General features: G+C 38.4%; 1 pseudogene; it reads right to left on the bottom strand.

The window, feature by feature from the left end:
* Window positions 1–653: 653 nt before the first annotated feature.
* On the bottom strand, window positions 654–9,719 carry LOC124887198 (annotated as a pseudogene).
* Window positions 9,720–14,991: the final 5,272 nt, after the last annotated feature.

Here is a 14,991-nt window from a genome sequence, read left to right on the forward strand (position 1 = left end):
TATGGGAAAAACATTGGTTTTGGAAAAGGTATTGCTCACCAGAGATGAATGGAATTGAATTGAAGAATGGAGGGAAAGTCTTTCATAGATTCTTAGGAATGAAAATTAATTAGCATTTTGATTTTGTTTGTTGCATCTTTTTCTACATGGAAAAAGAGAACATTAGAAGTAGAGTACATGTATGTATGCAATTTTGATGTCTTTTTAACCAATTTTTCCCTAGTATTTATCGAGCGTATAATCTCATCTTATTCTTCCATTGATCAAGAATAGAATGACGTAATTTAGGTGGTTAGTCGAGTTGCACACAAGCTGACCGCGACACCGCCATTATAGCAAAAATTAATCCACTTAATACACACACACACTGAAGTTAATCTGCTTACTATCAGATTTAGTATGATTTTGAATATAGCAAATCTTCCTAGTTCATTGATAATAAAGAAAGTGTTGAGAACATTCTTATGAGGTGAACAAAGCATAGCATTCACTTTTTCACCTCATAATTTTTGGGAAATGTTGTAGCATATAACTTTTTCAGCAGTTATGGCTTAAAGATCAAATGGATTTTTCTAAGTTTCTTTTCTATGATTAATCTGGATTTGAAATTGGAATAGTACATTTCAAGAAACATAATGCAGAGAACATACAGACTATGTTGCATGGACCTTCCAAAAATAGTGCAATTTTGGAGGATCAGATACGGGTGGGGCAACATCTAGGCGATCCCGAGCAACATAGCATACAAAAAGGATAAGTGACAAAAAAGATAAAGAGAAAAGAATCAATAGAATCTCGCAGACTTCCTTGAATGCACCAAACAATGAAACCATCAACAACTTCTCAATATCTGCTGCTGCCTCTTCATCATCGTCTGCGAGTAAATGCAACTCTTTACTTCTACAGCAATCACAAGCCCACTCCATGAGTTTAGACAACCTGAATTATCATGAAACTCAGTACATCACCATAAGTAAGTTGCCATGAAATAAACAAAGTTGTGTCAATAGGATTAGAACCTATACCAAAGTTTTAGAAACCTCTGTCTTATCTGTTAGACAATGGCCACTTCTTCTCCGATATAATCTTCATTTGTGAAAATATAATTTCTCAACTCTTGTTGCTCCATACATGTAAAGTTTTCCATTTTGACTTTTAACTTATGTCGTCTCCAGAGAAATTTCTCGCCTTCAGCTGATGCATCTTCATATATAAACTTCAAGGTACAATTTAAGTTTGACTCTCGAACAAAAGTTAGGGTGTTGAGTTGAGGAGAAATCCGAAGAAAACTATCAAGAATGTCCACGAATGAGCAATACCCGAAAGTATTAAATTTAATGTACCAGGTAACATTAGTACCATCGAGTAGAGGAACCAAGTTTTCTCTCATGTCTTTTGGTATCACTATCCCATCCCTGTCTCAACAATCTAACTTAATAGCCTTTGACTGATTGAAGTTTCTGAGAAATATTATGAGCATAGAATACCAATGACTATCAAGTATATTTGTCAGGGAGAATTCAAGTTTAACTACTAGAAAAACTGAAGCTTTCATAAACTTGAGGGTTGGCAAATTTTCATCACACTCATATCTGAAGCGTGTTAAATTTGGAGTTTCCAGTTCAACATCAATCAATTCTAAGCACCACGATAATGCAAGATACTTAAGCCGGTCACTTGAGATCTTGATTGTCAGCAAATTTAAACAACCCGATAAGGACAAGCACTCAAGGTTGGGTTGATTGAAAAGAAGATCTTGTAGCCATCCGTCAGTGACATAAACATCGACGAGCTACAAAGTTTTCAAGGATTTGCAACAAGTTATTTTAACTACTTGTAGATTCCATAGCTGACTTTCAATGTAAATATTTTCAAGATTTGGTGCTGCAATAACAACTATCTGGAGTTCAGGAAGACAACGTAGCCAAACCATCTTCAATTTCTGTAAACTTGCTGCAATTTGCAATCTGGCTAGTCCGTGACAATAGGATAACCTTAACTTCTCTAAAAAAATGCAGCTTGCACATAAAACTTGAACAAGTTGCTCATCCAAATATGTGTCAGTGAGTCTTAACTTTCACAAAGATGAAAACTTTATAACATGATCAAGAGGAAATCCAAGCTTAAATCCGCGTAAATTAAGAATGTTTAATCCCTTGGCAAAAAATAGTTCTTCAGGAAAGTGATTGAAACTGCTATCTGATCCACCTACTTATAAAATCAACTCCTCGATATTACTTGTGACCAGGATTTTTAATCCAGTCATGAACATAAGATGAGCTCATCCGGTAACTGGATGGTACTTTTAGCCAGAACTTTTGGACAGAAATCTTGTGCTTCTTCTGATCCACCTAAATGTATGCATGGGTAAGTGAGTGTGATGTGAGAAATTCAAATATGTAGATATAAGATCGTAGTGAGTTATAATATAAGATTAATATCTACTATCTCTATTATGTGACTTTACCCCCTTGACATTCTTTTCTTTAGTAGTTGTAAATTAGTACTGCACATGAGAGGATGTGTGGTAGATTCTAAGGTGTGGTAGTAATGTTGTGGAGAGAATGAACTTGTGGGCGGTAGTTGAGTTAAATGGCGTAGTTGGGTTGATTCCCCAATTTGATGGAATAGTATAGAATGTGACCCGCTTCATTGTTGTTATATGATTGGTTTTGTTAGACAATAGGCTTGAACTTTAGATGTGGAGTGTAATGGTTAGACTAGTAGCTTAAGATTAATGATGTATGTTTTGTGGGAGTAAGTAGTAGGCTTGATTCGATGTGTGCAATAGCCTAGGTTGGCAACTTGTGGAAAAAGGAGTGGATAATTATGATATATTTATATACATGGGACTAGTGTTAGAACGCTGAATTGTGGATGAGTCATTAAGTGGATATGGGTGTAAGTATATAAGAATAAGTTGCACCCCCTCCCCCCACTAGGTAGTATGTTGTTAGGTAAGGTCTTTTGGATATAAGTGTCATGTTTACCTAGCTCACGCTCTTGAATTTTGTCGTATGGAGAAGTCTGGGAAGTTGTTGTATTGTGTACTTTAGAGTTGAATTGAGGAAATATAGATGGACAATATATGCCTTTGGTATAGTTTTAAAATTTTTGTTAAGTTGTAAGTTATGCAATTAGAGGTTTAAGGTGACTATGTTGAGTGATGGAGAGTAGATTGTTATGTGATAAGGGGTATGGCTATGTATACTCACGAGAGAGTGAGTTTTAGGGTGATGGCTATTGAGGCTAGCGGAAGTTATGAGTAGTGGTTCCAGAAAGCAAGGCCTTCAGAGTATAGTTAGTTTATCAGGGAGAGCTTAGCAGTTATGTATATGGTGATACCCCATTGTGCTAGTAGATTTAATGAGAGGTTATGTCCTCAAGTCTAGGATTGTGACTTTGATCTAAGAGGGAGATGAGGAGTTAAGGTAGCTCTCAATTTTCTCATGGTGGAAAATTGCAGGGAAGAGTCATGATAACTCTATTTCTATTCAAGTAAACTCCTCCTACTCTAATTCAAGAGGTCATTCTATGAATGTCTTATGTATTCAAGTCTTGCCTGTGTCTAAGGTCTGAGTTCTTTATGTAATTCATGTCATGTTTCAACCTCCAAACTAGAAGCAATGATGTCGCAGTAAATCCAGTCATTTATGTATTCAAGTTCTATGTTATATTGCTCATGATCCATAAAAATCCATGTCTCACATAATGCTTAGTTCTAAGAAACTATGCTTTCTATATGTTACCGATTTATTTTATGTTGGGACCAGCTAAAGGGATAAGGTTCATGCAAACTCATGACTATCTTAGCTCTGAAATGAGAGACAATAGCTTCAAGTATCAATCCTTGTCTCAATCATTGACTTCATTAATCCCAAACTTATGTTATACGACTCATAATATGTACACCCATGTTTTGTCACTGGGGTATGTCCTAACAACTCATATTGTGTTGTGTTTATACCGAACGATACTCTATTCATCATCTAGACCCTTGATATATGAAGCACTCTATATCCATTGTATCGTATCTTCACCTTATGTTCCTCCTTAAGTAGTGTAATAAGTATAAGCTATAGTTTGATAGTGTTACTCCCAATTATGATATTTATGCTCGGGTCCCTCAATGACCCTCTATATATTAGTATGATGGTGGTTGTGGAAGCATAGTAGTGTTTTATGTAGGGGAGTAGATGTTCTTGAATGTGAAAATTTTGATGTGATTTCTTTAGATAAGGTTATAGGTGAAGGGGGAAAGAAGGAGAAGGACTTTCGTTATGTGAAATAGTTAGGAAGGAGTTATGTGGAGAAAATATTTGTGAGAGTAATTGAAATCATTGGTTTTGGTGGGAGATCCATGAACTTGGTGTAGTAGTGATAGGCTTGAATGTTGTGGTTGATAAAAACACAGACCAATGTGCTATATGGTTAGTACACCCTGAATTAAAAATCGAGTGTGTTTGATGGTAGTGATAAGGTGAAGTAATGTTCTTATATGGGGTCCCATAGCTTAAGCTAGCACCTCTCTTCTCCGAGTTAGGCTTCAGCATGGAAGTACAATGCAGTGGGACTCAAACTCTTATGGTTAGATATGTTATGGGAGAATTGTAAGTTAGAAATGATGAAGTATGTTATTTATTGTTTGGGGCATAGTTGAGTAGTGTCTCTAAGTTTTAGGTTTATTCGTTGTGTCTTATAAGGTAGAAAATACTTGTATCCCTATCTCCCGCAAAATCTCATTTCATGATTGTACCGATGAGAATCAGGCCTATTTTCACCAAATTAACTGATGCCTTGTGTTGTGATGATTATGATTCATAGAACTCATGTGCAAGCTCAGTCCTATGAACAGTTTCATTACCTCATGTTTCATGCTTACGCGTTTCACTAGGGGTTATCATGACGCTCTTTTGATGCCTTTGCATATTCGGTTGAGTAAAAATATTCAGTGTGAGGTTACGTTCTTTAATCAATACTTTTAGAGCTTCAAAAAGTCCTACCTATCATTCGGAGATGAATGGTCCCAAGGGGGAGATAATGTAACACCCAGCAGTTTTGGGCTAAAGTTAAACCATCTTTCCTACGTTTATAAACCCTAACTATAACAATCCGTACTATTCTTAGCTTAATTCAGCTTTTAGTTGCATGCTTAAAGAGTTTATAGCTCGAAATTTTCACTAAGTGTTAGGGGCTTAGCCATCTTCAAGACCCCTAAATTTGGAGGATTTCTATTTTGACCTTCCCGACCCTGAGATGATAACTTTTGAGTTAATTCATGTTCAGGGATGTAAGAAGTATGTCTCTTGGGAGTTTCATATTTTTTGGACAAGGTTTGGGTCACGTTTGGATCACGAATCCAGCAAGTCACCGCGCTAGGGCCGCGTCGTGGTGACATTCCCTTTGGCAAGTACATCGCATCGTGATGAAGGTATTTTCGTCCAGTTCTTGATTCATAATTTGAATGCAGATGTCATGATCTTCACCCTAGTGTGTGAGGTTCTTATTAAGTGAAAAATGTTCATAGAAATCACTTAGAGAAAAGTAGAGCTAAGAGTCCTTGATTCGTCCAAAGTTTGGTATTTGAATCTACAAGGATCAACTTTGAATGTGTATAACTTTTGATATATGTGGAATTTTAATATCAAGACCCATCAAATTGTAGATAATTAACTTTCAAACGATACTAATTTCGCCTTAATCCGATACCCGAGCAAAAAGTTATGATCATTTTTGTCAGAACCAATAAGCTACAGTGATAAGACCACGTCGCCGTGAGCCTAAAAAACACAGTTACGAGCTTAAAATTGCCTGAGGTGTAATTGTGTCTTGTTTCTTGAGGGGTAATTGTGTCTTGTTTCCTCAAACCAATTCGTAAATCCACGACTTAAATCACCAGTCAAGGAATTATTTTCCCATCTTTTCCAACTTTCCTCTCAAGCAAACCCTAGCCCTTCCCCAAGGCAAAAAAAAAATTCAACTCCTTTCTCAAATAATCAAGGTTCAAGATTTTCAAGAAAGTGTCAAGATTAGGGTTTCGTTTTTTCAAGATAAGAAACTTAAGGTACATGGGGCTATCCTAAATCTCATGGGCATAGATTTTATGATTTCTACAAACTTTATATACACACACACACACACTATATGATTTTGGCTTTGGTAAATTGTTTCAAGAGCATGCATTGTGAAACCAATTTGATGAAATTATTTTATTGTTATGCGGTTTTCCATGAGTTAGATTTATAATCCCGCGCAATTATGATTTGAATTCAAAAGAGGAATTACGAATGAAAATTATGAAATCTTCACCCTCCATGATGACATTTATGGACTTTACATTATATATATTATAAATTATTTTGAGAGCATAATTTAAGAGCCCTTGTTGATCATGAGTTTTATATCTAACTATGTATGGGCTGATTTATGAATGAGGACAACTTATTGAGACTTAAAAGTTTCCCTAACCATTGTGCATGTATTGAATCAACGGAATGGCCACCGCATTTTAATATCTTGTAAAGAAAATGGGTTGCATGAGTTTCATATGACTTTGATAATGAGAATCCATGTTTGATTTGATAAAATCTTTGGTGGTCATTTACATGTTTTGAATGAGAAGGTATGTGGAATTGATATGATATGAATGACTTACAAGTCTGGGTATGACGATACCCAATTATGATGCGCCCTTAATAACAATGAGAAATATTTGTTAGAAGCATGAATTACATTTTAAGAGGCTAAAATTAGGCTTAAAGAGAGCTAGACAATTATCCGAAGAACGCAAGAGTTGAAAGACTCCATGCTGGAAACTGTGGTTTGCCGACTCGGGATTATAGTACCATGCTTTGTGGTCTTGTGTACCTTTATTCATGTCATTCCAACTTGGGACTATGGTTAGGAGCCATGCTTCGTGGTCTTGTTCACTACCATGATATGTTGATTTGATTGGGAATTATGGCACCTGCTTTTTTATCTTGTGTATCCCCTTATACTCCAATACTTGCGACAAACTCGAATTGGGGGCTTGATCGCCGAGTCAAAGGTGGATCCTATATAGCCCGTGGGATTGCAGACTTGTAGGGTGTACTGTCTTGTCACGACCCAAGCCGGGGCCCTAGCCGTGATGAGTATCCTGAACCATGAAAACCTGGAACACCCTTCTTTATCTGGTAATCATGCACAATATTCATAAAATAAAAGATAAATGCGGAATTTGAAATATAATACGAAAAGTGTATCTGAATAATAATGTCTAACATCGAAATCTCTACTGCAAAATAAACAAAGCTGTCTGAAAACTGGGACAAAGCCCCCATTAGAACAAAACATAACTAGAAATAATTATTTGAAATAACCAGGCCTCCTGGATCATACAAGGCTCACCCCTGCAAAATCTGATCTGAGATCTGAAATATCTACTATTTATCTGGACCCAAGACTGTGCCTTAGAACCAGGAGGGAGGAGGGGAGTCAATACAGATGTATTGGTACGCAGAGAAAATCCAAAATAATCATTTATATTCAACATATATGAGAGCAGTTTAAAACAGTTCACAAACAATCGCATAGTAGGAAATCTCATGGGCAATTTAAAAGATTCTATGAAAACATCTGAAATCTTTGACACTCTTTGTATTACCTCTGCGCTAGGTGGTATACCCTATAATTTTGAAAATTCCATGGGCTATATGGAAACTTCCATTGACTTGGCAGCCAAGCCCCTGACCCAAGTGTGCCGCAAGGGTCAGAGTCTCTGATCTACTATGCCACACGGCCATCGCCAGCGTATAATAATAATAATCTACCCGTATCAGCAAATACAGTTTTAGGGTAAGAGTTGCTTGAACTCATGCCATCTTCGGGTAACCACCTAACACTATTTAAGCCCCCTTTTCAAACTCTATGAAAACATGCATGCTCTGAAAACATGAGTCTAAGTCTTTCAACACTTAGAATATTTTCTAGTTTTCTCATTCTATGCTCATGCTAATAAGGAACAATGTATTGCACGAATTTTTACGGGGCGTTACATTATCCCCCCTTGGGATCGTTCGTCCCTGAATGATGGTACGAAAATAGACAAACACAATTTCAAGCAAACAAAGGAATTGAAAGAAAAGGACAAAGATTGTACCTTCCACCACTTCGTTCACTGGATCAAATAAATTTGGGTATCTATTTCTCATATCATCCTCTGACTCCCAAGTTGCTTCTTTGACTTTCTGATTTCTCCATAACACTTTAATCGAAACAATTTCTTTGCTTCTCAACTTTCTAACCTGGCGATCCAATATCGCTATCAGCTCTTCTTCGTAGGACAAGTAGTCTGTCACCTTGATCTCTTCGACGGGTACTACTAACGAATAATATCCAATGCACTTTTTCAGCATGGATATATGAAACACCGGATGAACAGAACCCAAACTTGAAAGCAACTCTAATTCATACGCAACTCCACCTATTCTTCTCACAATATGGTATGGTCCTATATAGCGAGGACTCAACTTACCTTTCTTCTCGAATCGCATAACTCCCTTCATGGGAGATACCTTAAGAAAAATCCAATCTCCAACTTCAAACTCTAACTCTCTCCTTCTAACATCAGCGTAGGATTTTTGATGACTCTGAGCTGTCTTAAGTCACTTTCTAATAAGCTTCACGTCTTCCATAGCCTGTGAAGAAGATCAGGCCCAAACATCTGCATCTCACGTACTTTATACCACCCTATCGGAGACCTACATCTCCTACCATACAACGCCTCAAATGGTGCCATCTTAATACTGGAATGGAAACTATTATTATAAGAAAACTTTATCAATGGCAAGTGATCTACCCACATTCCTTTAAAGTCAATTATACAAGCCCTCAACATATCCTCAAGGGTCTGAATGGTGCGCTCAGCTTGCCCATCAGTCTGAGGGTGGAATGCTGTACTTAGGTTCACTTGGGTACCTAACCTTTCTAAAAAGATCTCCAAAACTGAGAAGAAAACTACGTACCTTGGTCAGATGTAATGGACACAGGTGCTCCATGAAACTGAACTATTTCTGTGATGAACAACTTAGCATAATCCTCTCCCAAATAGTTAGTCCTAACAGGCAGAAAGTGTGCTGACTTGGTCAGCCTATCAACAATTACCGATATAGAATCATACTGGTTTCGGGACTTTGGAAGTCCGGTGATGAAGTCTATATTGATCATATCCCACTTCCATAAAGGCAATGCTATCTCTTGAGATGTACCACCTAGCCTTATATGTTCCACCTTGACTTGCTGACAATTCAAACACTTGGCAACATATTTGGCCACATCACGCTTCATATTATTCCACCAATAAAAGGTTTTCAAATCATGATACATCTTAGTAGAGCCAGGTGAATAACATACCTCGATGTGTGAGCCTCATCAAGGATTCTTTCCCGCAACCCATCTACATCAGGCACACACAATCTACCCTAATATCTTATAATACCATCGCCACCAATCTCAAACGACATTACTTTCTGTTGACCCACATCTCTCTTAATCTGCATCAAGATGGGATCTTCTGCCTACTTTTCTTTAACTTCAGTGCAAAGGGATGACTTAGCTATCTTATGAATAATCACCCCTCCATCTTCGAAATCTACGATTTTCACTCCCAGATTTGCAAGTTGGTAAATGTCCTTCACCATCTCCTTCTTCCCCTCTTCAACATGAGAAAGACTGCCCATAGACAACCTGCTGAGAGCATCGGCTACAATATTTGCCTTCCCCAAATGGTAGTGCAGTCTCATGTTGTAGTCTTTCAAAAGCTCCATCCAACGCCTCTGCTTGAGGTTTAATTCTTTCTGCGAAAAAACATACTGCAAACTTTTGTGGTTAGTATAAATATCAACATGCACCCCATAGAGATAATGCCTCCAGATTCTAAGTGCAAACACCACGGTTGCTAAATCCAAGTCATGAGTGAGGTAGTTTCGCTCATGCACCTTTAACCGCCTAGACGCATAAGCCACAACCTTACCATGTTTCATCAAAACACAGCCAAGTCCTACATGAGACGCATTATACTAAACCACAAAACCATCTACACCCTCGGGAAGAGTCAAAATAGGAGCAGTAGTCAGCTTGTCTTTCAACTTCTCAAAACTATTTTCACACGATTTAGACCACACAAACTTCACCTTTTTCTGAGTCAATTTAGTGAGTGGAGCAGCTATGGAAGAAAAAATCTCTACGAACCATCTGTAATAACCCGCCAGGCCCAAGAAGCTTTGGATATCTGTTGGAGTCATGGGTCTGGGCCATTTTCTCACTGCCTCAATCTTTTGGGGATCCACTCTAATACAGTCACTAGATACAATATGCCCCAAGAAAGCAATAGCATTTATCCAAAATTCACACTTGGAGAATTTCGCATACAAGCTATGATCTTTAAGATTCTGAAGGATAATTCGGAGGTAGGTGGCATGGTCCTCCTTATTTTTGGAATAAATCAAGATGTCATCTATGAATACTATAACAAATAGATCCAGAAACTGATGGAAGACCCTATTTATTAGGTCCATGAAATCTATAGGGGCAGTAGTCAACCCGAAGGACATGACTAAGAATTCATAATGGCCATATCTGGTTTTGAAAGCTGTTTTGGGAATATCTGACTCCCTAACCTTCAACTGATGGTATCCCGAACGAAGGTCTATCTTTGAAAAACACCTAGCACCCTGAAACTGGTCAAAAAGATCATCAATCCTAAGAAAAGGATACTTATTTTAATCGTGACCTTATTCAGTTGATGGTAGTCTATGCACATACGAAGGGAATCATCTTTCTTTTGCACGAAAAGTACAGCTGCACCCCAAGAAGACATACTGGGGTGTATGAATCCCTTATCTAGAAGATCTACTAACTGTTCTTTCAACTCTTTTAGTTCTGCAGGAGCCATTTTATATGGCGAAATAGAGATGGGACGGGTATCTGAAAACACATCAATACCAAACTCTATCTCCCTATCAGGTGGTATTCCTGGGAGATCATCTGTAAAGACTTCTGGAAATTCATTTACTACAGGAACAGACTGAAGATAAAGACTCTCGATATAAGAATCCTTAACCCAGATAAGGTGATAAAAACAACCTTTAGAAATGAGAATGAGTCTGAGGGCTCTGAGATAGGATATAAAGTGACCTCTAGGTGCTAAAGAATGTCCTTCCCATTCTATTACTGGCTCATTCGGGAAATAAAAAAGTGACTCTTTGAGTCCTATAATCTAATGTGGCATAGCACGAATAGAGCCAATTCATCCCTAAGATAGCATCAAAAGTAACCATATCAAGATCTATGAGATCTGGCACCGTATCCCATCTACCAAAAGTCACAACACAACCCCTAAACACCCTTTTAGCAATAACAGGATCCCTCACCGAGGTGGAAACAAAAAATGGTTCAGAAATCACATCGGGGTCGAACCCGAATCTAATAGTCACATAAGGGGTCACATAGGATAGGGTAGACCCAGGGTCAAACAATACATAAACATCACGAGAAAATATTTACAACATACCAGTAACTACATCTAGCGAGGCCTCTAACTCTTAGCAGTTGGTCAAAGCATACAACCGGTTGCGGTCGTTCCCGGCGGATGAAGTGGCACCCTTATGAGGTGGTGGTGCAGAAGAATTCACCTATGTCCTGGCTCCCCCAGCACTACTTTTTGCTGCCAGACAATCTCTCTGAATATGGCCTGGTTAACCGCAAGAATAACACACCATGGTTCCAAACTGACATTTTCCAGGATGATTTCTCTCGTATTTCCCACAATGAGGGTATGATTGAAAGGTTTGAGCAGAACTACCCCGAGACTGCATACCCTGCACTCGGGGCCCTTGGCTAGACTAAAAAATTTGGGGTCACTGATCCGTTGGAGGTCTGGGCACTGGAGCACTGGCTGCTGACCGTGCATTACTCTAATTCTTTCTTTTCTGCCATTTGTTACCCCAGTTACCGCTCTGATGCTGACTATGACCCTGGTTTGTAGATCTGGCTCTCTTTGCCTGTTTTTCTTTCTCCCTAGCTTCAGAAATCTTCTTTTTCTGCTCCTCTACCTGCTGCATATGCACTATCAACCTAGCAAAGTCTAACTCTTTATTTAGCATAGCTCCCTGACACTCAAGCACCAGATCATCTGAAAGGCCAGAAGCAAATTTTCTCATTTAGGCCCTTATACTACTTGTCATCTCAGAAGCATAACGGGCCAGCTGATTAAATTTTAAAGTGTACTCCTGTACGCTCATCTTACCCTGCTTGAGGTTCATGAACTCCTCTTCTTTAGATTTCCTTAAATCCAGAGGGAAAAACCTATCAAGGAAAGCTTCTACAAATTTGCCCCAAACTGTGGGCTCAGCACTATCACCCTTTGCATCTTCCCACTCGTTGTACCACTGGTTTGCTACATACTTCAGCTGATAGGCTGCCAAATCTACCCCTCTACTTCATTTACATACATCACTTTGAAGATCTTTTCCATTTCGTCCACAAATTCCTGCGGATCCTCTTCTACTTTAGTGCCAGTAAACTTGGGCGGGTTCATTCTCATGAACTGACCCACTCTAGTAGCTTCAGATGAAACCGGTGCAGACCCAACATCTTCTGATCGTTAAGCCTGATTAGCCACCAGCTGTGTTAGCATATGAATGGATTGTCTGAATTCTACATTCGAAATATCTCTCTAATTAGCCGGGGGACGATTAACATTGGTCCGTGGAGCTCGGGGTGGACTGGTTGGGACTGGAGGGACTCCTGGAGTAGGGAAAGGGTCTGGAGAGGGAGCTCTGTTACGTGTCCTCATCCCATGAGTGAGACGGACTCTAAGCACTCTGATTAGTGTATGACGAGGAGGCATGACTGTTATTTCTGTAAGGCAAAAGATCACTGATTAGGAACAGACTTGACTCTGAAGCAACTAATTCACAAAGAAGGGAAAGATTTCCTAAATGCCTGGTAGCCTCCTGATTATAAGTGTGGTGCGCTACACACCCATAAATAAGACTCTACCCGACGCGATTTTGCAGACACCCTAGGACCATGAACCATGCTCTGATACCAAGTTTGTCACGACCTGAGTTGGGGCCCTAGCCGTGATGAGTATGCCGAACCATGAAAACTTGAAACACCCTTCTCTATCTGGTAATCATGCACAACATTCATAAAACAAAAGATAAATGTGGAATTTGAAATCTAATACAGAAACATGGTCAATCTGAAAGTGTATCTGAATAATAATATCTGACATCAGTCTGCGAAATCTATACTACGAACAAAACTAAGCTTTCTGAAAACTTGGACAAGGCCCTAGTAGACCAAAACATAACTAGAAATAATTATCTAAAATAACCAAGCCTCCTGGATTATAGAAGGCTTACCCCTGCAAAATCTGATCTGAGATCTGAAATATCTACTGTTTATCTAGACCCCTAGACTGTGCCTCAGAACCTGGAGGGAGGAGAAGGGGTCAATACAGATGTACCGGTATGCAGAGAAAATCCAAAATAATCATTTATATTCAACATATATGAGAACAGTTTAAAACAGTTCACAAACAATCGCATAGTAGGAAATCTCATGGGCAATTTAAAAGATTCTGTGAAAACATCTGAAATGTTTGACACTCTTTGTATTACCTCTGCGCTAGGTGGTATACCCTACAATTTTGAAAATTCCATGGGCTATATGGAAACTGCCATTGACTCGGCAGCCAAGCCCCCGACCCAAGTGTGCCGCAAGGGTCAAAGTCTCTGAATCTACTATGCCACACGACCGTTACCAGTGTATTCTTTTAGAACTAATTTTGGTATTATGACATGTAACAGTGATTAAAAAATGTGTATTTTCGACGTACGTTTCCATCGTAGATATGAAATTTTTGACCAAAAATGTCACGACTCGAGCTGAGGCCCTAGACGTGATGGGCAATCTATATTAGTGAAGGCCCGAGAAGGCCGCTTCAGCCACCACTATCCAAGTATCAAATGCTAGTTAATGTCATTACATCCACAACGTACTTATCACTTTTTTAGCTAGCCAATACGTTTAAGTGTCACCTAAATTATCACTTATTAGTTTGAGAAACACACTTAAAAGCCGACTAAACCAAATATTTGCTTGCAAACTCATTTAGGTGTGTCTAGCCTGTTATGATCGGACACAAAATAAACAAACCACAAGCAGAAAAATAAGAATAACCCGTAGATTTACGTGGAAACCCTTGCGGGAAAAACCACGGGCAGAGGCAGAGGAATTTCACCATGAAAGAAGAGGAGTACAATGTGGAGAATGACGTCATTTCTGAATATCAAAAATAGACCCACTAATTGCAGTTATATAGTATGTAGGTACAAATAAGTCCTAGGCCCGATCCCTATGCTACCACCACAGGCCTCGCTGAAAATTACAAACATGGGTCACACCGCGAAACTTTCAAGGCCGAATCAACAAAATTCGGGTCACAACTCTAACATATACATTAAAAATTAGTTGACATATTTTTATTCTTTTTTGCTAACACATTATTTTTTCAATTTTTAAATTGATTTTTGTTAATCTTTAAATGTGTCTCTTAAACTAATGAGTGATAGTTTAGATGTATTTATCACACCCACAATAATTTTAGTATGAAACTAAAAAAAAGGAGGGATAATTTAGCAAATTATTACATTTTGCAAATTAAGCTAGTCTTGATAAATGAATCATACTCACTTTAGGAGTCAAAAAGATTTCCTTTCTTTTTTTAAAATAATTATTTGTCTCCTTAGTGGGAGATTGGTTTTGATCCTCCTTTCTTATCTTATTATTTCTTTATTGACTTATTGGTCCACAAAATATGAGTGGCAGGCAGCTAATATAAACATAAAATTTGTGATTGGTACAACAAATTGGTCAAGGTCTTTTTCTAAAATGTCAATGAGATCTGGGGAGGGTTCAGCAATAAAGTGCAGTGGCGGAACC

Source organism: Capsicum annuum, chromosome 9 (assembly GCF_002878395.1).
Source record: "Capsicum annuum cultivar UCD-10X-F1 chromosome 9, UCD10Xv1.1, whole genome shotgun sequence".
Lineage (NCBI taxonomy): Eukaryota > Viridiplantae > Streptophyta > Magnoliopsida > Solanales > Solanaceae > Capsicum > Capsicum annuum.